General features: G+C 39.3%; 1 protein-coding gene across 5 annotated transcripts in view; it reads right to left on the bottom strand.

The window, feature by feature from the left end:
• The window catches only part of XKR4 (XK related 4), a 244,074-nt gene that overhangs the window by 161,631 nt on the left and 61,283 nt on the right, over nucleotides 1–21,160 (bottom strand). The window lies entirely within an intron of this gene.

Raw genomic sequence — 21,160 nt, 5'->3', positions numbered from 1 at the left:
GGAATATTTTGGGAGCCAGCTTTCAAAACAAATAGGAGATTATATATGAATAAAACCCATGAATGATGCATGTAACCATGAATGAACTTTCTGAATGTATCACTGTGCCCTTTGATAGAAAATATTTCTCAAAAGTCTCAAAACATTTGAGTTTCAAGTCCCAGTAAAATTGTCTGAAGCAGGACCTGACCAAAAAAAAAATATTGAAGCACAGTTTTAAAAGACCAGGGTAAGAATATTCTGCAAACATTAAAGCTAAAGCTCTGCATACACTGAAAGCAAAAATGTAACTTCTGCAGCATAGATTGTCAAACCAGAAAGCATTACCTCATCAGGAGATCTGAATCCAGGAATTCCAGCCAATTTGCTTGTCTACCTGGTGGTTTGTCAGCTGAATGCTGGATTTATTTATAAATTACATCTAAACTCTTCTGTTGTGCCACACAGACCTCACTGACAGAAGGATTTATTGAAAATGCTGTGCTGGAATCAATGACACTCACCTCGTAAAAACCAAAACAAGACAAGAAAATTCACATGTTTTTAGATATACTTTAATTTTTTTTCAGTTCATTTTCTATTCAAAACATTGCCTTCCAGAAGTTTCACTGTTTTCTGTATGTTCAAGAAAGTAGATTTGTGGAGATTTCAGCATTCAGTATTTTTCTATTTCAGTATAGCCTGCATCACAATAATAACCTGGCACTTGCTTCACTGACTGCCTAAAATACTTATAGAATAAAATACATTTAAAATGACTGAAGCCCCTCTTGACTTCCAACATAAACAAAAAAAGTTTTAAAATTTTTGAGTGAATCAGACTCTGACAAGGTTTGGAATATGAATGACGTGGGCCTGGGTTACAGGAGATTTGTTGCAGAAAGATTTAAATAGAACATTCAATTTGTGGCTTAGTACTGCAGCACTCTGGGCATTTTTTGCTAACTCCTCAAAATCTGACTGAATTGTCTATGTCCTAAACATAAATTCCACCCTTAAGTAGGTCATTAGGGTTAACTTTATAGAAAGCAACCCATAGTGTAAGAAAAGCTGTATGATATTCCCATAGACTTAGAAAACATGGTCTAGATGAAATCCCCATAGAAGGGCACCTTTCTGCTTGAAAAAAGCCAACTCAAAGACTTCTTAAAAATGGCTTTTGGTCAAAATGAAATCGTCATCCAAAAAGAGCTCTGTGTGTTTTCACCTGAGACCCATTTCAATCTTTTCCAATGGATGATGGAACAGAAAGGGCAAGAATTGTGGATATTCCACAATTCCCAGAGGAAGGATCAGAACTCAGTGATACTGGGAATTTCAAGGAATAGCCCAAATTCAATCCTATGAAATTCATGCATACTTGAATTACAAGCATGCTTGCGCAACAAATACCAAGTATACCAATAAATGAGTAACAGCACGCTAGACAGCAACAGGACCAGGAACAACAGCAGATTATGAACAAATAGGGACCAACAGCATGATGATGTTGCACATCTGCATCCAGAAGTAAACCTTCTGGTGTGCTTAGTGCTGACACAGCTGGAATACCATGTCTGTTGTTGCCCAAATCATAGTAAGACAGTGATAGGCAGATTAGGGAGAGTGCAAAACACAGCAGCAGAAATGGTCAGATCAGGTGTTTGGAAACACAGCATTATGAGGAACAACTGGAAGACTTACATTGGTTTAACATGGACTGTGGACAAGAAGGGACATGTAAATAGTAATGCACATATGAAGACAGTTGTTATGAAGAAGATAGGGAGAACATTTTACTAAATTCTCTAAGTCTGCTGCAATATTAATATATTAAGCATATAAATAGTAATTGGATTGTGGGTACTCACCCACTAGGGTCGTTAGGAGTTCCAGCATATTTTTTTTTTCCATAGGCTAGTTAAAGACCCAACCACATAAATTTGGAACTCTGAAACACTACTATGCAGCACGTGGATAGAAACATAAAATGACATGAACAGGCTCTTGGAAAGTTTTCTGAGGTTAGGACTAACCCTCAGCATTCACAGGAAGAAGACGTGTGTGTCTGAAAGGTGCTGAGTGAGTAGAGAGAAGCCCATGAATGAGCACTATATTCAGACACAGCTTGGGCTGTTGAAGGAGAAAAACATATTTCTGTTGATGTCTCATATAGAGGTTTCAACATGTAGTGGAGCATCAACACCTCTGTCAGGAAGGGCCCTCTTTCTGGGGCAGGTCTCCATCGTGTCATTATGCATATTCCTGCCAGCTCCACAACTCAAACCCTGCAGCAAAGGTGGTATGATTCGGGGAAAATTGGCTTAAGCACCTTTCTGTAACCTTTCTGTTCAAGCCTGGACAGGCTTCAGTCATGTATCTTATGCTGTCTAAGCTAACCTCTACCTCATAGTAGAGGGCAAGATGATTTTGCAGTTTCTGGTGAAGATCTTGAGGTACATCCTCCAGCTGCATCTTCAGAGAACAACTTGTGGCTGCAGTCCCTCTCATGAGGGAGGCTGGCTGGGTCACGTTCCACTGCCGACTTCTTGCAAAAAAGACTCACTCACATAAACAGGGCACCCCACAGAGACTAAAAGGATAATAGGATCTCCTGTGCTTGAGTAAGAGGCTGGAGCTTTTATTCACATTTTAACTTGCTTCATTAAAAAATGCTGATTACTTCTGGAGTGTGATCCTATCTCCCTCGGGACAAATATGCCATGAGAACAAAATTAATTTTCACTGTGACTCTCTGTTAGCAGCAAAGATGTCTTGTTTTTTTGTGTACCTCATTGTCTCAATGGGAAAACAGCTTGTGCCACAAGTGCTAAAAATGCAAGCAGTTTAAATCTAAGAGAAGGTACTTCTTTGCACTGAATAATGGTCAAACCAATGGATTTGTGGGAGATATATCTTGAAGTTGACTTCTTTGGAACAGTTGCAAAATGTATATATGTTCACATGTTTGAAGAAAGGTTGCATTTTGCTGAAATACTGAAGTGATTTCAGCTTCCTCATGCCTGAACAAAAGGTAGAGAATGTTTTTTCCATTTGCAGTGCTGTCATTAGAATATCAATTTTAGGAAAAATAAAAGAATAGCAATAAAAAGCCTGTAATTTATAGAGAAACTCAGAAACTGCAAGGTATACTTTTAACTTGCCACTTTCAAATCTTCAGCTACACATATTTTTTCAAACACAACTAGCTAGTTTGCTGGTTTAATTATGTATATAATTATAAAGCATTATTGTGAGTTTAGTTTCTATTACATTCACTGTGTTTAGTACACTGTAGTTGTTTTTCATGCTGCAACATTACTTCAGATCTCTCTGGACTGAAATGTAATTTTCTTGGATGCTTTTTCACTGCCATGTAATCACACACCATTCAATCATTTTAGACTGCTATCTACTTCTCACTCTCTTCAGCAACTCTAATGGACGACCCTCTTCCCAAGTTCATTCATTCCAACTTCACGATGTATTGCACCCAATAATACATGTTTCCATCTGACTAGCAGTAAGTAATACGGAAGCAATACAGACATTTGCATTGCATTCAGCTCACTCACAGCAGTGCAGTTGATCCAACACAATTCTACCTGACACGGTGTTCATTTACGTGAGTTCAATTTGCAGTCTGTATTTGATTTCTCCTCACAAAATTTGTTGTGAAGCTTGCTGGCACTTTCTTTTTTACCAGATTGTTGGAAAATTACAGGTAAAAGACACAATGTAAATATAAAATCCATATACATGTACACAAGGGTAATAATTTTTTTACCGTTTTTGTTTCTTTTTAAGATGAACCAGAATTTAGAAGCAGAGGAAAAAGAATTGTCTTCGTATTCACATAACAGTAAGTCAACATCTACATGTTTCAATTCTAGTATGGCTACTGAGACGTATGAGAAAACCTAAGGCCAGGATTTTCTCTCATGGTAAATCCTGATAAACCAAAAGTAGACTTTTTCTTATATAGCTTAAATCTTTGGAACCATATATTAACTCAAATATATGGAAAGTGCACATGAGTTTTATCACAACAAATCAATGAGTAAGAGATACAGGGAGAAGACAAATGCAGTGTGGAGAAAGAAAAACAATACTTGCATCACTTGAATATTTACATTATACATGAAAAATGCATCATATGCACCTCAGTTTACGTGGTCCTATAGTTTTAAAGCACAGGAGGCTGACATGGATGAAGGTATCAGGAAACTGAACAAAACCAGAGATAAAGTCTTTTCATTGAATGGTGCCTGGAGCTATTAATTGGAGAATATTGCTACTTGACTACATCTACCCTAGCAAATACTTTTTTTTTCCATCCCTCCCTTTTAGAAGCAGGCAGAGAAAAAAGAAAGGCTGGCGATGAAGAAGAATGGGGCTATCACCAGAACCCTGAGAGAGTTCTGAAAAGGAAAAATCACAACATCTGTGGTTTGTGGGTTGTTCGTGAAAGTGGCTGAGCTGAACAGCATTTCCCAAAGCCTGGGAGAAAAGATTAAGATTTATGTGAGAGCAAAGATGTGCTTTGAAGCTTTCTTGCTTTTTACCATTTGCTTTGCTGACCCTTAAGCAAGTGGCTAAATAATGTTCTGTTTTGAATAAATTACTTCTGACTTGCTTTAATTTACTCACAGGTATGAAAAACAGGACCAAGATAGTTGAGGTGGAGCACTTGGGTAAGAGGGGCATACACCAGAAGTGAAGTCCTTCAAAAGTCACATAAAAAAATTATTTCATTCTTCTTTTACCCAAAGTGACTGAAGCACTTCTAAAGTACAGTTAAAATAGCCTTCTCAAAGGCTGTAAGCAGCAACAGTAATAACAAAAGATAGTGTTCTCCCTGTATTTCCCATTGCCATTTAAGACACACATATGGATGGATGGCTTGTATTAGCATCACAGGAGAAATCCATCTACAGTTGATAGCACCTAGTCCACTGTGCAAAGGCCTCAATCACACATCATTGTTCAGTAGCCCCTCCACTCAATAGCCAATATAGAAATGTAATATTCAGAAACCTGTATTAAACATACAGGTTTCACATGCAGTGCATAATACAAGGCAAAACATCTCAACATGGTGATTCAAAAACCCAACACATTTAAACAACGAAGTGCCCAGAGCTTGCTCACCAGAAATGCTTAGCACAGAGATGTATCTGACATCCCATTTCTCTCCTAAGCTAAAGAAGCTGACTCAGTGCTACAGACAAGCATCTCAGGCCACCAAAGATGGAAAGCCTCATTCTCTGCCTAAGAAGAACTGCCCCCTCCCCCCCAAAAAAACCCCAACCCAAGAAACCCTTCCTTTTTCAAATAAGGGAGTATTTTAAATTATATTTTAAAACACACCTGTGTTTTATACTCAGCTGAGACCAGTCTGTAAGGTAACGTCTTTGTGATTAGAACCACACTCAGACATGGGAGACATCCAATCTTCTTCTTCCAGCATGAGGTATTTCAAAGGTAAGAGTGTGCTGCAACCATCAAGTTAAAAGGGGTTGAATATCACCCTTTTCTTATTGAGGCTGAGACTACTGAATGAATCCACAGAGATTTCACAGAACCGACGGTAAAGACCCCAGGACTGCCTCCTCCCAGCATGGTTGCTGCTCGAAACACGTGAATGTAATATATAAGACAGCTACCACCATTACTTTCTCTGATGGGTCCATTTAAAAGAGTGCCTACCCTGTCTCCTCATGTGAAGGGCCTGAATGCATTATTAATTAATTCAACAGTTATCCTAGTGTATTAATAGTGTGTGGTAGAAGTACTACAGATGCATTACCATGCTGCAACCTTCAGCTGTTCTTTAAAACCTTTTGAAAAGTACTTTTCTCATAATCAGAGTCATTAAAATGCTCTTATTAGCAGAAGACCTGCTGCTGACGTTCATTCTCTGCAACTGGAAAAGCATTAGAGGCTGGACTCTCTGAACACAATAATTTTGAACGGCGCCAGTGTTAAAACTGATCTTAAACTCTGTCAATGCTCAGTGTGAAAAGAAACAGTTTTGGAGCTAAATCTTCCTATAACTCCTGTCAGTGCCTTGAAGTGATGTAGGCTACAGTGGTCTCCTCACTTGTCTTCTGTCTGTAGAGGGAAGGCAAGGACTGAGCAAAGCAGTGCAGACTTGGGCAGGGGTAAGCTCCTGGGAATTACTGCTGCAGTTCCTCTTCCCCATTCCCAGTCATGCTCTCTATGGGTTGCCACTGAAGTCAAGCACTGGAATCAAGTAATCTTGCCCAGCTGCTAAGCTGAATTTGCAGGCACAGATTGAATATTCCTCCCTCTACCCGTGGAAAGATGCTTAAAAAAAAAAAAAAAGGAAAAAGAAAAGGCTTATCACATATACTTCCGACACACAAAGAATGCGATAATCAAGTCCTTTAGGAAACACTTGATTGTCTTTTACCACCCATGTAAATCACACTTCAATACTGAATAGCCAAACCCCCAAAAAGGCAGAATGTTTTCAGACCTCTCTCATTCAGATTTGTGTTTACTGACATCTACTGGCTGTTCTGACTCATACCTTCATCTGCCAGTGCAATGAGAGGTGGGTCAGCTTTGCACTGCTGTTCCTCCAGTGACTTTAACAGCATCAGCCACATAAGGGAAAACTGGTCCTTCCTGTCCCTATGTATAATACAGAAAATCTAATTTACACGTACTACTTCTAAAAATTCTTCTCTAAAAGTATGATTCATTAATAAGGTACCTATTAAAATACCTCAAGTAAAAGGACACATAGTGGAATACAGTTGCCAAATTCAAAACCAGCCCCCCTAAATACTTTTCCCTTTTGTGAAATCCAAGCAGAATCCAAGAAGAATCCTCCTTTAACCAGGCCACATGTGCTTTACAAAGAAACATTGCTTGTAGAATACAGTTAAATGATCTATTGGACCACAAGAATTCGTTAGATGAGCTACTGCAGTGTATTTTGTAAAGTTATACAGAAACAGATCACTTCATTTAGTATAATGAGATGATTCACTAGCATGCATTAACTATTTAGAAAAAGAATACTTTCCTCCAGCTAGTACTCTACAAAAAATTTTGGGCAAGGAGAAAATAACCAATATTGACTGAAAAACAGCGGATGACATATTTATTCAAAGTGATTGATGTCGCAGGAATTTTTCCAACTGAAATCTCAATGGTTTTGTCACTTCACCTGAAAGACAACAATTTTATGCAAGTTGCACATCATTCTGTTGTGCTTCAGTATTGGTTGAATATAGTGCGGGAAACACCACTGCCTCTTGACTCAAAATCAAAAAATGCTCTCTGAAATACTGTCTGAAAGGAAAGGAAGTCAGGGTTGGCTCTTCGAGTAAACATAGCCAGTCAGTATAAATGACAAAATTTGATTCACCTTTAAAGAATTTCAGAATCACAAATTTTCTTTGTTATAACAAATTCTGCTAGGACTTGAATTCATCTTCCAAGAGAAGTATTCAGAAGCTTACTATTTTGTTTAATATAAATTAGCTAAAGCATTCACAGGAATGTTTCACAGGAATTCACAGGAAACAGTTTCTCTCTCAGATTAATTTGAGAAGAGCCAATAGATGACTCAGTCTATGACTTTAGGATATTTTCGTACCAAAACTGACTGTTGTCCTAAAATCAGCCAATGCTTTCTGCCACCATCAAAAGTAGAGCAAGTAGCAAGGCTCATAACAAAGTGGCATTCTCCCACTAGCAATGAGGAAAGAATTTCAGTTTCCTGAAATTTAAGTTTTTCCTTTCTCTCTTGCACACTGAAATCTTCCAATAAAAGTATCAAAGACATTAAAAGTATTTACCTCCATCGCTGTTCTTAAATAGGTAGCTTTTAAAATATAAACACAGAGTATTGGATAGGTGTCTGCTTTAAATGAATCATGCTTTCATGAGATTAATTCCTCAGTGGAAGAATTTTAGATACCTGGATTATTTAGGTCAAATTTCCTAAATTTTAGAGAGGAAGAGCTAGAAAGAGCTACTGATCTCTTGTGGATGAACAGATGAAATAGAATACTCATTTCTGAAGAGCGATGCAAAAGAAGTATGCATCAAACTGAAGGCAAAACATGGGATTTCAGGAAAACAAGTCTCACAGGAACCCAGGAGAGATGAAGAATATCTGAATAGACACTTAAGAGCTGGGCAGTTCACTATCAAAAGCAGCTCAACTTCAGTTCATACATTCATAGTCTAGAGATGAATCAGAAAAAATCAAATTAATATTCTAATAAACTAAGAAGTGTGTATTTAGGCTTATCTATATTCTGTACCACATGCTGAGAAGGGGTTTCCAAAATTCTGTTATCACCCTTCTCTGAATATATACAAAAAAAGTTCTACAGTGTCAGACAATACTGAATGCCAGAAAATTCTCATGGTGTTGCATCGCCAAATAATATTCCTTTTGTTCCGTTCTGTTAGGTGCTACCCAAGATGGCAAGGATAAATTAGGAAGCTTAGTAATATCACAGATAAATGCTCCTTTTAAATATGGAAATGCATTCTACAGCTCCCAAAATAAATTCTCAGATGAACACACATCATCCTGTGAAGTTTAATTAACTAGTGTTTGTATTTTTTAAAAACAGCAGCCTTTTTGGAACAGTATATAGAAGCTTCTTCAGTTGGCTGCTGAAATGTTCAAGGCCTAATTTTCCCTCTGTGAAAAAGACACACGGGTTTCTGAAAACTTCACTGATCAAATCCTCTAGCATGAAACTGTGAACAAATTATAAACCAACATATTTTAATGAAGAAAATATCATTGGCACATAACCCTGCTAATAGAACTGAATGAGCAGTAATCCACTAACTTAACTGTATCAAGCATCTTGTATTTTGGCCTGATTTTTGTTTATACGTAACTTTAATTCTATCATCTAATCCTTCAGCCATATTGCTAAGACAAAATTGTTGTCCGGTATATAATTAAAGTTTTATCTTTAAGGACAAAATACTGACATAAGAAGTCTGTTGTCAGAACAACAAACATTAGCTGCTATTATTGTTTATTATTGGAGAGAGACAGACACCAATGGCTTGATAGCAGTCATTCTTGGGGAGGATCTTATGATTCCAGTATGTGAGAGAAGCACAAAACAGAACCATAAAGCATGGCACCTAGATTACAAGCAGCAAAGCATTCATATTTTAACATGTGAGAGGCATATTTTAGCACTATGAACAATGCATCATTATAAACATGATAAAGGAGATGACTAAAAAGAAACCCTACTCAGAATAGTAATTTCCTGTTTTCCTATTTTCTACAAACTGTCCTGAAGCCTTCCTCAGAAACAAGATGATAAAGCAGAGAGGCTGCGTGCCTTGAAGATCACCAACATCTTGAAGATCTATTAAGTAGGAAGCAAAAGCGTTCTGAAATCAAAGGCCATTGCTAGTAACCCAGTGCTCTAAACTCCCATCTAAAGAACATCAACACTATCTGAAAACCCAGTCAACACAGCTCCTGAGTTGCAACCAGAAATTAGCAAATGGCTATACAGATCAGGAGGTATATAGGTAACACACTGTTTAAAGAAACACCAGCTAAGACCAAACCTCACAAGGTAAAATGAATACGTAGTGCTATAGATGAATATATAAGCTCATCCTAAATGAACTTAGTGGGAAACCAGAAGCAGCATAACGACATTAACATGGCATACTACATTGGTTAAAATGCCTGAGAGGAGAGCTCTTTAAGTGCCTAAAATAGCCCCTTTTCTAAAGGGTTACTGCAGAAACAACTACTTTCAAGACCCAGACTCTGTCTTTCCATGATTGTATAGACCGCAGTTCAATTTTTTGTAAACAGATGAAGCATATTTTTTAAGCAGGAGCAGTTATTTCAGGAGCAATATATATTTTAAGAGTTTGTCACTGTAAATAAAGGTAGCAAAGTATGTAGATATGAGATATGCAGAACACATCAGCTAATATTGAGAAGAAAAAGGAAATTATATGTTTGTCCATTATAGAAACAGGATACTCAGTGTCCCGCCAGTGCCAGGACCTTTGCCCATCCTTTGCCCATTTTGGTGAATAACACCAAAAATCCAAGTAGTAACAGGCTATTGCAGATTTTTTGGGCTAGTTTTCCTTTTAGAATCACTAGACCAATTACACATAAAATTACGGATTATTTTGCTTCCCCACCAATTACGCAAACTTCCCTATTGTTGACTGTTGTTATTTCTTAATAAACATAACCTTGCTCTAGAGCCTTTTATTGGTAAATCTCAAAGCACTTTTCAGCATTGGTATTGTTAACTCTTTATTCTTGGAGACAGTGAAGCACAGGAGAAAGTAATTTCTTTGGTTTCCTCTGACAAGATACACAAGGGGGAAAGAAAGAAAGAGGGGTGATTAAGAATGCTCTTCAAAAATGACAGGGAGTGCAGTATTAAAGATACTATCCAAATAGCAAGGTCTTTGACTTCATGTCCAAACTGTACTCTTTTTGCTTATCTCTAGCAGAAATTTTCTTAGACTTCCTGAAGGAGCAATGAATGCCCTGTCAAATTTCTACCTAAAAACATGCAGTGTCTTTTAGAAGAGGCCTGCTTTGCTTGGACAATAGTGGGAATGACAATGTCTAATCTTTTAGCAGTAAACATATTAAATCCAAAATTGAGCAATAATAATCTAAGAAGAATTTTTTACCACGGTTTGTTTTTAGTAAGCCGTGCAGAACTGTATTGGAAAGCTACAGTATTCTATCACCTGAAGGAGTGACAGAATGAACTCAAGCATGTGTCTCACTTAGAATCCTATAATATTTCAAACAACACCTCTTGCCCATGTTTATTGTTTCTCAGTGATCACAGATGAAGGATATCATAGTTAGACAGCTTTTATTGTTAGTCCTGCAAATAAAGTCTGGAGTTTGAAAAGCAAGCTGTGTTCCTCGTGATCATTTATCAGCAAGATTTTGACATTCACAACTTCATTAAATAACTTTGCCGGTGACACAAAACAGACCAATGTTCTTGTTATCCTGCAAGGCATCATCACTATCAGCATCACTGAAAGGGTAAAAGGTTTCCAAAAGAATGACGCCTTTTATTAAAAGGAAGGATCTGCAATTTAATTCTGAATACACACACAGAGCAGACTGATGAAGAAAAGATAATTTTAAAAAGCACAAAAAAGCCACCATCACCAGTTTGAGCCCCATTTAAACAATACAGACACTATTTAATCATATTCCTATTGTAAATAGTACCACCAAATTCCCATTAGAGCTTTTTTGTGTCATTATTAAAGTCAGTTCCCACCCCAAGGAGTTTACAATGTAATGTAGAACAAAGAATGCCATGAAAAAAACTATTGTTTTAACTAAATATAACAAAATATATGATTCTTATATCTGTTTTAGATGTGTGATGAAATAACAGTCTGACATCCAAATTAAAATAAAATTTTCTTTGAATATTTGAAGATGGACAAAGTGAAAAGATTTTTTTTAGTGCAAAGGGACTACAGTACATTATAGCAAAACATTTACATTTATTCTTTGATACTGACTGATTGCCATTGGAACAGGTGACCAAAAACCTGAAAAAACATATAATCTATAGGGAAGAAGCTAACAAAAACTTTGTGCATGTTTTCAGGTTATCTGTACTCAGACATACATGAGACTGCTAAAAATATAATAACAGTATGATCATTAGAAAACATACTTACAATTTTTAAAAGGTTGGTAACACAGTGGATTGCCTTCACAAAAGAGAATTGCACACGTATTTGTAAAACTATAGCGTTCTCTCTGTCAAATAGATGTTAAATCCTTTTTGAAAGTACTTATCTAATCTGAAGGCTATTATATTCTTTTTTTTCAGGTTCAGATATCATGTTGGATCATTGAATTTATTTCCAAACACAACACAGAAAATACAATGCAGTGACATGGCTAATATCTGAATTTAGTACAAGTACATTCTGAGATTAGATTGCCACTATTTTCAACTTCAAAAAAACAAGGAGACACTCTGTTCTTGGATGTGCAATTGCTACTCCTAATGGACTCCAAAGGCATTAAAAAATGAATCAGTGGGAGCTATGTGAGTAAAAAAATAAAGTATACCTGTGTGAAGCCTCTCCACCTCCCAAATTGCTGGTGAAACGTAAGAACATTCAGACCTAACTTTTCAGAGAGGACTAGGTGAAGCTACAGTGAGAGGAGACTTAGGCAGAAAAGAAATGCATGATGGACACCAAACATCAATATAAATTCTCCTGAAAAAAGTGGCCACTTCTGTGCCTAACAGAAGCTGAACTTCTCTGCAAACTTTGCCTTTTCTGTGCCTGCAGAGTTCTTCTAAATGTCTTAACCAGGGTAACTGGAGGTAAGCACTTACTCTGCAGTACGTCACTCTTCATTGAAAGAGACTGTGGAGCTGCTCCAGGGTGAACTCAGTGACTGAAGTAAGTATTCGGGATCAACTGAGAGTAACATATTTCCATGTGAAACACAGCCAGAGCAAACCTGCCAAGTTTTATGCAATCTGCATTCAGCATGAGACTCAATTCTGCTCCTTCTCCAGTCTCCTGTTTCCCACTACAGTACCAGCTATCGAGGGGAGCGTCTGCCTCAATCTGGCACGCCCAGTATGACTCCGTGACTTGAGCCTACTACCTAGTACTAGTACCTAATTCTCCCCTGGCTCATCGAAGGACCTAGTACTACATGCTGGACACAACTCTCCAGTGAATTTCATGTTCCATAACCCATGGTTTCCAGAGCCGCATGCGCCTAGCAGATAGGTCCTGCCATGTTTTAGGGGAGAGGTGTGACGAGGTGCTGAAATGCAGCACAGTGCGAACTGGCGGGGCTCTGTGCTCAAAGAAACTCCATGAGAATCCAGATTTTCCTCTGCTACAGCCTAACATGGCCCCTCTCCATCAAGTGACCTTGCACACATGAACCATGCACAAGCACAGCCAGGTGCATATTTCCACATACAGGTCTTGCATGTTGAATGAGAGATAAATGGAGGTATCTGCTGAAATTCAGAAATCCATTTGAGAAGAAAAATCAAAACCATGGAACCATAGAATAATGTCAGTAGGAAAGGCCTAATGAAGGTCATCTGGTTCTACATGGGGCCAACTTTGAAGTTATATCACATTGCTCAGGGGCCCTGTCCAGTGACATTTTGAATGTCTGCAAGAATGGAGACCTACAAGCTCTCTGTGTATCCTGCCCTCATGTTTGACCCTCATGTTCTACCATGAGGTAGCTGAAGTCAGAAATTAGATTCCCCTTTCTCAAGAAAGAAGACCTCTTCTCTTCTCTTCTCTTCTCTTCTCTTCTCTTCTCTTCTCTTCTCTTCTCTTCTCTTCTCTTCTCTTCTCTTCTCTTCTCTTCTCTTCTCTTCTCTTCTCTTCTCTCTTCTCTTCTCTCTTCTCTTCTCTCTTCTCTTCTCTCTTCTCCTCTCCTCTCCTTTCTCTTCTCTCCTCTTCTCTATTCATACATCATATGCTCCAGCACCCAAATATACATCATACATATAAAACAAAATGGTTACAACTGCTGGTTCTACTTCTAATATTGACTCTGTTGGCCTCTATGATACAACTGAATATACAGTACAATATAAGCAAAAGTGTTTCACCAGTGCAAAGTTAATTGAGGTAACTACTTTTCTCATAGTATATCTATACCGCACTATGAGCACTTGTGCTCATTGGCACTACATTCATTCCTGGGGGATGTTGAGATTTTTGGTAAGCTCTCTGAATTATTTTCAACTGACCTGCAGAACAACTTGCCTCTCCTTCCTAAACATCCATGGAGTCGCAGGAAGACAGACAACAGAAAACTATCAGTAATGGAGTGGAATTAGCTGGTGTCCACTCCACAGGGAAGTTATGCTAACAAGCAACCAACTGTCCTACCTCAAGTTTCAGCCTATACTTCTTGATGTGCTTATTAACTCAAATTAGGAAAAAGACACATGGCATCCAGCTTAGGGTTTTTATGTATGGACATAACTTGCACATTAATAATCCCAGACTTTATTTTGAAGAAAAGCAAACAACGCACACACAAAGAAAAAGAAAGGCTCCAAGATTAAACTGAAACGCTGTGCAGATTAATCTTTGCAGTTTTGCTCTCTGTAAATGATCAGCGATAAGATCTGACTCTTAGAATAGATTTTCAGACTTAACTCAGAATTTCCGAGTTTGGTCAAAGCAGTTAATTTAGAACCCCCCCAGTGACTAAAATGTAAGCTGCAGTTTTTATTTTACAAGCTATTACACAGATTGAATGCTATTACCATTTTTCTTTGTAATACAGGCTGCTGGCAAGTATATTTCTTTTTTTAATTGTGCACAACTTGAGAAATGGGATGCTAAAAGACATTTTTTAAACATTCTTGATAAAAACCCACTAAATCGGCCCCATGTCACATCATGCATGCTCAGTACATCTGCATGGTGAGGAGGGGTTCACAGCAGCTGTATCATAATGTTCGTCGCAACTTAATACTACCAGAGAGGGTACATATAGAATCATAGAATCGTAGAATCATTAAGGTTGGAAAAGACGTCTAGGATCATCTAGTCCAACCGTCAACACAACACCTCCATGCCTACTAAACCATGTCCCGAAGTGCCACATCTACACATTTTCTGAACTCCTCCAGGGATGGTGACTCCACCACCTGTCTGGGCAGCCTGTTCCCCTGCTTGATAAACCTTCCAGTGAAGAAATTTTTCCTAAAATCCAATCTAAACCTCCCCTGGCACAACTTGAGGCCATTTCCTCTCGTCTTATCGCTAGTCACTTGGGAGAAGAGACCGACACCCACCTCTCTACAACCTCCTTTCAGGTAGTTGTAGAGAGCGATAAGGTCTCCCCTCAGCCTCCGCTTCTCCAGGCTAAACAACCCCAGGTCCCTCAGCCGCTCCTCATAAGACTTCTGCTCTAGACCCTCCACCAGCTTCGTTGCCCTTCTCTGGACACGCTCCAGCACCTCAATGTCTTTCTTGTAATGAGGAGCCCAAAACTGAACACAGTATTCGAGGTGTGGCCTCACCAGTGCCAAGTACAGGGGCACGATCACTTCCCTAGTCCTGCTGGCCACACTATTTTTGATACAAGCCAGGATGCCATTGGCTTTCTTGCCACCTGGGCACACTGCTGGCTCATGTTCAGGCGGCTGTCAACCAGCACCTCCAGGTCCTTTTCTGCCGGGCAGCTTTCCAGCCACTCTTCCCCAAGCCTGTAGCATTGCATGGGGTTGTTGTGACCCAAGTGCAGGACCTTGCACTTGGCCTTGTTAAACCTCATACAATTGACCTTGGCCCATCGATCCAGCCTGTCCAGGTCCCTCTGCAGAGCCTTCTTACCCTCAAGCAGATCAACACTCCCACACAACTTGGTGTCATCTGCAAACTTGCTGAGAGTGCACTCGATCCCTTCGTCCAGATCATTGATAAAGATATTAACAGAACTGGCCCCAATACTGAGCCCTGGGGGACACCACTTGTCACCGGCCACCAACTGGATTTAACTCCGTTCACCACAACTCTCTGGGCTCAGCCACCCAGCCAGTTTTTTACCCAGCGAAGAATACACCTGCCTAAGCCACGAGCCGCCAGCTTCTCCAGGAGAATGCTGTGGGAGACAGTGTCAAAGGCTTTACTAAAGTCCAGGTAGATAACATCTACAGCCTTTCTCTCATCCACTAGGCGGGTCACCTGGTCGTAGAAGGAGATCAGGTTGGTCAAGCAGGACCTGCCTTTCCTGAGCCCATGCTGGCTGGGCCTGATCCCCTGGTTGGCCTGCACATGCCTGTTGAGTGCACTCAAGATGAACCACTCCATAATTTTCCCCAGTACCAAGGTCAGGCTGACAGGCCTGTAGTTCCCCGGAACTATAGTGTCCTAGGTGTTTAACCTTGGTATAGAATGACTACTTCACTAATAAAACAGATGTAGAGAGCTGTACATCATGGAGAGGGTGGCATGGGTAGGAAAGGGATAAGAGCTACTTTTTCTGGACCCACTCCCCAGCTCACACTCTCAAAAGAAGTATGTGCTGCTGCTCCAAATAATGAACTATTAAGTGCCAAAAGAGTGGCATCAGCACCACCACCAGCCAGGTGAATGTGCTTTGTGGGAAGAAATAAACGAAACTATAACTCCAGCAGATTTTGAATTTGCATTCTCCCTGCAATCTGAATTGCAGGTCTCTCCACAGGCTGGAGAGAGAGGAGCAGGATGTAAGACATACGCCAATGGATTTAATATCATTTGTTTTATTCTAATAGGTAAGCTGGCACGGGTAATTTTTAGATCAATTTTCTTCCCAACACACATTTCAGTACAGACCTGCAGGAATTCTGTTTCAGTAACTGGCATTGCAGTTGTGGAGAACGGCTGTTATTTAGTGAGGATTCAGACTTTTATCTTGTTACACATTCCACGGTCCACTCAGCCGGGTCACGAGTGCAAGCCAGAGTATCTGACAGAAAACCTACAGGGTGCTAAGGCTTTGCCCCAGAGAAACAGTGGAGAAAATATATTCCAGAAGGGTCAAGAGAGAAGAGAAAAAAGATAAGGAAATAATCGTATATATAAACTGAATGTTTAAATCTTTTTCCTCCTGGAAATGTAAAATGACAGTTCGGGTGAATGGCTCTCACATGATGCTGTCACCCTTCATTCTGCAACTCTAGCTGAATGACGTCTAACAGAAAGCTCTTTCCACCTGACCTTCAGAGACTAGATTTTTGGAGAATACTTAGGTAACTTCTAATAGATGAACGTTAAAGGCATTCAAATCTGTAATGCAAGGAGTATTCTAACTGACAAATGCCTCATGGTTTATTCCTGTATACTGCTAATGCACTGCAGTGTATAGTAATAACTATCGGCTTGTAAACCCTCATTATATTAATATGCAATAAATCACTGTCCTTTCTTACTAGTGAGAAAATGTAGAAATGAAATGCATGATATCTGATATACCATCATTCATAGTGCTATCTATGTACAGCCCATCCCTAGTATGTATAACCACCATTAAGCATCTTTCCCAGTACAGTTTTCAGGACTGGGCTTCTATATGGCAAGCTCTTTGTCAAAGGGCTGTATCATAGGTACAGTATTACATAGAATAATATAGCTATTATTGCTTGCTTGAAGTTCTATTAATTTAAAAAGTAATTTTGCTTCCATCTTGCCTTGCACCACATTTAAAAAAAACCCTACAAATCATATCTGCTCAATGTATGCTAGGTCAACTTCTTGCTATGCATTATGATCGTATCAGATAGACATGCTATTCTACGCTATTCAGGTAGACATTGGAAAGGCAGAGCAAAACAATGCAGCACCACACAGAGATACCAAACTAAAGCTAAATGGTCTAAACCTGATCTGAGTCTATGCACTCTAATTGCATTAGCATGACACTATCCTATCCTAACAAACTTACAGCTTGCACAGCTGTGCTTCTTCTAGTACCTAGGCTATCCTCTACATACGCTACGTGGTCATTCTTGACCTGAATAGTTCATGGTCTGAAAAAATAAAGCCATAAATGAAAAATGGGAAGAGAAGAAGAGCAAAATACTAGTATTCCTCAAGTCCATGAAGCCTGCCATGAGCACATCAGCATGTGCTAGACCATCAGGGTTAATAATAGGAATGAAATGACCGGGCACAGGTTTTGCCAGGCTCATGCAGTTGTGCTTTTGTTGAGATTTGTGATTACTTTCTATATTGCTTGCTAGGCCAAGGACACGGATGAAGACTGCAGTGGTAGTGAGAGTATTAAAAAGTAACTTAAGCTAGTTACTACTAAGCAATACCACGTGGTTTTAAAAAGTTGTCTCTCTCTGTCCTAGGTACAACTATTCTGCAAACATACTGCAGATGTTTTTTTCCATACCAGTCAGGTTCTTCAGTAAAAATATTACTTTTTAACACACCTTTTGTACCATGAAAAGCAGAAGTTGCAGATGGGTGCACAGACAATCTTCCAAAAGGTCAGACGAGTCAAGGCCAGCATCTCAGGGAGGAGGATAGTCAGACTCAATGTCAGGAATGCAAATGTATTAGTTACCTGATGTAAGTTAAGCAGTAGCTCAGCAAGTTTTAACCAACCTCAATAGTGTCTAAATGCTGCAATTAAAGTTTTTAAAGCACTAACAAACATTCAAGTCCCTCTGTTGATCTAGCCTTGGTATTTGCCATGAGTAAAGGTACTATGTTGTAGAAAATATCTGCATGGATGCCAGGAGTTACTTTTTAACATTAAAAATAAGTTTTGTTTTGTTTGTTTGCTTCTGCAGAAGTACCTCTATGTGTTTTGTAGATACTCTGATACTAAGATTACTTCCTCGTAATAAAATTGATGGATTATCCTGAAATTTAGGACATTTGTGGTGGCTGGTAGAAAGCTTTGCAGAGGTCTTGCTTAGAATTTTACTGCCCTAAAAACCTCAGAATTATGAAAATCCTGTAAATGGACCTTCTTTGAAAGGCTAGGTGTAGACAAATGCACCTAGTGCACGAGAAAGGTCTAGACTTTTCCAGCTGGTAGAGTGAGACTGAAACCCTAATTTATCACTCACATTAATACGGTAGATTAGTGTGCTATTTGGCATACATTTCTGAAATCCAGAAAGTCACTGTAAATTGTCAAGACAGCTATTCAGGTAAGTCAGCTAATGCACGCTGACACAACTATATGTGATAAGAGGAGGATGGCTCCCTTCTGAGAGGATGCCAGACTGGGGAGAGGGGGAACAGCAGAGTCAGAAGCATGACCTTGCCAAACTGAGGTCTCCCTGCTAGCCTTGTTTCCCGAAACCTAGGGGAAGATGGAAGGCCACAGCGCAGGATTACTCTGGCTCTGCCAACTATCATTGCTGGTGAGGGCTGTGGCAATTTCCTGGGCTAGGCAAGGGAGCAGACAGGCTCCTTGCCAGCAAAAGAAGAGCTGGGAAGGGGGTTTGGGGTCAGCTCTGCTCAGTTTCATGCAGTGAGTGGAAATGGGAGGGGGAGATACACTGAGAAGAAAAAAGAGTGTGGAAAGCGCTTGGCAATTTTAATCTTCCAAATTGATATCCAGTGCCCCCAACAATTCTTTATCTTTGCTTGCACAGGTATTATTGCACCACGTTAGCAATACTGCGTAGATGAGGGGCACAAAGTATACCTCTAAACATTATAAACGTATTTACGTCATGTAAATAGTAATACTAGTTATCTGTCAAAACTGTACTATGATTTAGTTTTTGTCACTTCCAAGTAAAATTTTTATTGTCTTTTTTTCTGAGCTGTTATACTAAGAATAATAGGTCTTTCTTTTGGGTTTGGTGATCTAAAACATTGGGTGAGTACAGAAAACGCAATATAAATCTCAGATGAGTGTTTGAGGGGAGGACAGTATTGCTCAAAAGAAAAGAATTTACTGTGAAGTGCACAAAACATTTTGGCCTCGATTAGCAAAGAGTTTCACCTAGCCCCAATCTGCAGGTTTTGGGAAATGACCCACTGAAAAAATTTTGCCTGGCTCTACGTCTAGTAGTACTTTGTATTCTGTAAAACCTAGCTATACTTATGTCCAACAAGAAGATTTGAACTTGTCTACTGGATTTACATCACAGTCGCTTATTAAAGCCCTATCTTTGTAATCTGATCTGGGCTAATGACATGTAGGCTCTCTCTGAATCCTTCTGCCGCGTTAGTGCTACACACGAGTAGGGAGGCTTTTCTCTGCATTAAATTGCATGACCAAAACGCCCAACATTTTTGCTTATACTTCAGGAGGGGGTCTCAGACTGGGATAACCACTGCTGACTCCCTGTAACCTTGGGCAAATCACCTCGCCCTTGCATGGCTCATTTTAATCTTCTTTTAAACATGAATAATAACACTGGAGAGCACTTTTATGTCTTTGGATGAAAGACTTAATATAGTACAAAGTATTTTTATTTAATATCAGAATATAGCTTTCACAGTAACATTTTATATGGAGTGGAAAATGATGATCTTATATAATCTGTTGTATACGGGCACTGACAGCTTATCCTTGAGGGTCTGGCAAGAAATAACTATGAGAAGGTAATGGCTGTGAAGAATATTTTTCTCTAGCCATGACACATCCCCTAGGACACAAAGGTCTCAGCAATTAGTTTTGTTCCTCTTTTGAGAAAAATGCAGTAAGCAGTATCAGGGAAATCCTGTAGTCACTTGGGGCAAATGCACCCAAAGCCCAACTGCTGTTCTGTATGGGCAGAATTTTTTTGTCATTTCAGGCCCTAAATGGCCATATTAGTCCCTTACAACATAAGCATAATGAATGAACAAATAAATGGGTGCTACTTTGTGTAAATTTCCTCAAAGGCACAGAGAATTAATTTTGGTTGTATTTTGACCACAATCCAAGCAAGAGCTGAAGCTCAAACTCAGCCAGTACAACAGTGCAAGTCTACTCCCATTCACACACCCAGGGCAAACTTCTGGATGTTGGTGCGGTGGAAGGTTCGCTCCCTCCATCTGGATAGGAGGTGCACACTGAGCCTGGCCCATACACCTCTGGATATCATGTGGCTGTGCAGGAACCATGCTGGAAGGGCTCTTACATGATATGCCACAAAAGCAGAAGGAATTTATAGCACATGAGCTTTATACGCTCATTTACAGAATCACAGAATCACAGAATCGTATAGGTTGGAAAAGACCTTTAAGATCATCGAGTCCAACTATAAACCTAACACTACCAAGACCACCACTATACCATGTCCATAAGCACCTCATCCAAACGTCTTTTAAATACCCTGGAGGCCCTTCTAATAGAGGCCCTTCTAATTTCTCTGGGAATTTGAGGTATAAAAAGCAGACCTGAAGACAACAAAAGCATAAAGAATGTACAAGAAGTGCAACTCCTTCTAAACTAATCACACTGCAAACACTTTCAAGTTGAGGCTGTGCTCCTCTAGTGTATTTCTACATACATTGAAGTGTCTTGGTGATAAAAAAAATGCATATAAAAAAAATAACCTTCCTGAAAGCTTTTTTCTCTAATTTTATAATCAGAAATTGGGCTAGAAGAATGGAAAGCCAATTCAGAGATGTGTTCATTCAGAAGATGGCTAGACACTCTTAGAAAGACCAT

This window comes from Mycteria americana, chromosome 2 (assembly GCF_035582795.1).
Source record: "Mycteria americana isolate JAX WOST 10 ecotype Jacksonville Zoo and Gardens chromosome 2, USCA_MyAme_1.0, whole genome shotgun sequence".
Lineage (NCBI taxonomy): Eukaryota > Metazoa > Chordata > Aves > Ciconiiformes > Ciconiidae > Mycteria > Mycteria americana.
This window is presented reverse-complemented; position numbering and strand designations above follow the sequence as displayed.